Here is a 2,896-nt window from a genome sequence, read left to right on the forward strand (position 1 = left end):
CCATAATGAGCTAGAGATTTAGGATTCTTGACTCTTCTTTTTCCCCGATTTGCCTCCCTTTTTTAGTATTCCATTGATTTTCTTAAGCAAAGGTCATTCCATCTTCAATTCCAGCCTAAGATTTCTTATAGTCCTGGGGGAAGTTCCCATATTCGTAACAAATCTTGCACTTGGATGAGATTTGTCCATAGTCAAGAGGTTGGATGTGTTTCCTTTCTCCTTGGGTCAAAGCGATCTCTGAGGGGATGCCTTTCTCAAGGTCCACTTCTACACATATTTTGGCACACACAAACTGTTGGCCTTTTGGCTCAGAGATCTAGGAACCTTCCTACACCACTTCCAATGGCTTCCAAACACTCATCGCTCCAATAGGACATGGGCAAGTGGGGGAGCTTGACCTAGACGTGCACAATGGTGGGGATATCCTCATTCGGATTGAAGCCCAAGGACTAAGCATTCAAATACATTCCTTCGGAGCCAAAAAAATACAACCCATTCCAAAACACAATATCTCTATCCTCCTTACACTCGAAGAGAAAGACAAAGAAACCATTTCCAATTGTGAAAACACCTAAGTTCCCTTTCATTATAGGTTTCCAAGCCTTGTCAAACCACTACTCAATGGACTTGGGCAAAGGCCACATGCCCATGAATTTCCCAATGAGGGATTTGTTAGTAAATGCCAAAGAAGTCTTACAAAAGCCCGAAGGAAGAGGCACTGATGGAATATTTGCAGCGTTTTTGATAAATTTCAACTCATGTTCCTTCGGTTTGGGATTGTTTTTGATGGATGAAATAAAAGCACGAAAGGCAACCTCCTCATCGCCAAATGGAGGGGTCCCTTCCAAGCCCGAAGCCATTGAGGTTCAATGTAGAAGACGACAGTAATAACAGATAATAGGGTTCAAGAAGTCACAATGCATCAAAGATAATTTACTTGAGATTATTATAATACATCAGAGATAAGTAATATTTATTATTATTCTTTATTAAATATCCACTTGTCATATTTCGACATTATATGATAGAATCACTTGTCTCAAGCTTATAAACTATTGGTCCAATACTTGTGGAATCATGAAAATAATTGCAATCCTTACATTTGCTTCATACATCCCACATTTTCATGCATTCTCTCAATGCATTACCAAACATATTTGATCTCTTGAGTGTATTATTCATTCATTTTATCTTTGTTCAACATGGCAGCTCAACACATGCACACATTATTATGATTTACTAAAGCTTTTTGCACTAACAATTTTCTACCTTAACCATACCCCTTCTTGGGAATCCATGCAGTGCATGCATTAATTTGAAAAACAAAATATATCAAATTCAACTTAAAGGAATTCTTACCCAATTTCATGCCCTGTGCCGAATCTACGACCCTGTGCAGAACACACCTTGTGCTAAACCTACGATCCTATGCGCGCCTGTTCATATAGAGGTTAGTTCCCTAAGTAGTGTTCTACATTAAGCGTAATATCGATCATAATTAATTCTTTATCACATACTATTATGTACTTAGAAATGCATTTAAAGATGTTGTTGCTCATTTTTGTTTTGTTTGTCAAGCGGTCTGAGTTCATCAAAGATTACAACGGACTTGAATTGTGGCTTGAGAAACTGTGACCCACAGGCATCCAAGCCATCAAAATCACCCGAGATCGCAGTCGGCTTGGGCCACACCAACCCTTAACATGACTGAAATTTTGCCCAAAGAGTTTCGAACCAGTGACCTTCACATCACAGAATGACTTAACAATACACCCCATCGTCGTTTATTCTACACCCCGTGGGCTAAGATGTTGCTACTCATATATAAATTGTTCAATATGATCTACATCTTAGTAATAGCAACGTTAAATGTGCACCACTGAATATTAAATGGTTTAAGAATGAAGGTAAGAAAATTACAAATTAATTATATATTTTTAGTTTATCAAATAAAATTTATGTATAATAATACGTAATTTAATTTATGTACAATAATAAGTAATTTACAAGTTTAAAGAATTAACTAAATTTATTGTTAGCATTTGGTTAATTCCGTATGGGTGAGTATTTGGTTTGGATATGCTTAATTAGAAGCATTAATCTATATTTTCTTTAAATTAAATGCATTAATCTGGATTCTCCTCTCCTTAAATTAAATGCGTTAATCAGTATTCTCCTTATAAATTAGATGTCCTCATTTATATTTTTACAAAGTTATAACAAATTGGACCTGTACTAATTGTCCCACATCAATTATGAGACTAAGAAGAGATGAATAGAGAACTATAAATAAGCAGGGGATTGCTATATACAAGTACGGAGCCGTGTGGTCAAGACAGAGCGAACTATTCTTTCGCCTTTTACTAAAGAATACCGTGTGTTGGCCACCAACAGCGGCATACGCCTATTTTTGGAGGCTTCTCGCTCATTTAGAGACGTGAAGCCAACAATGCAAATGCAAGATGGAACTAATGCCCAATGTGGTGATTATTTACTTTCTAGTTTGAGAGTGTAGGTATGTGTTGATTATTTACCTCCAAATTCACTAATTCCTTTATAAAATTGATTAGACTTTTGAAATGGAATTGGATGCTTTCAACTGTTTTGGTATTGAGTTAAAACGGAAGAGGATGCTTTATAAATATAGTTTCCTGATATAACGTTGTCCTTGGAACGCTCAGGAAAGGGTCGTTGGTCTTGTTCAAGCGCATTATCTATTTCGAAGCATAGAACTTGGACAAACACACTGAAGTCCTATCCATTAAGTTTGGGTAGGAAATCTATTATGGGTTTTAAATTTGTCTCTGCATTGCATGGCCAACTGGTTATATGCACCATTGAGTTTATGAATGAAAGAATGCCACTTCAATTGGGTATTCTTCATTCAGGGAAGAAA

General features: G+C 36.6%; 1 non-coding gene across 1 annotated transcript; it reads left to right on the forward strand.

Moving 5' to 3' along the window:
* The first annotated feature begins 2,320 nt into the window (after positions 1 to 2,320).
* Positions 2,321 to 2,439, forward strand: LOC149242773 (U5 spliceosomal RNA). Its single transcript, XR_016246873.1, has one exon. It is a non-coding gene; the product is annotated as a U5 spliceosomal RNA (small nuclear RNA).
* The last annotated feature ends 457 nt before the right edge of the window (positions 2,440 to 2,896 follow it).

Source organism: Pinus tabuliformis, chromosome 8 (genome assembly GCF_031772625.1).
Source record: "Pinus tabuliformis cultivar Carrire ecotype Pingquan chromosome 8, CPIR1, whole genome shotgun sequence".
Lineage (NCBI taxonomy): Eukaryota > Viridiplantae > Streptophyta > Pinopsida > Pinales > Pinaceae > Pinus > Pinus tabuliformis.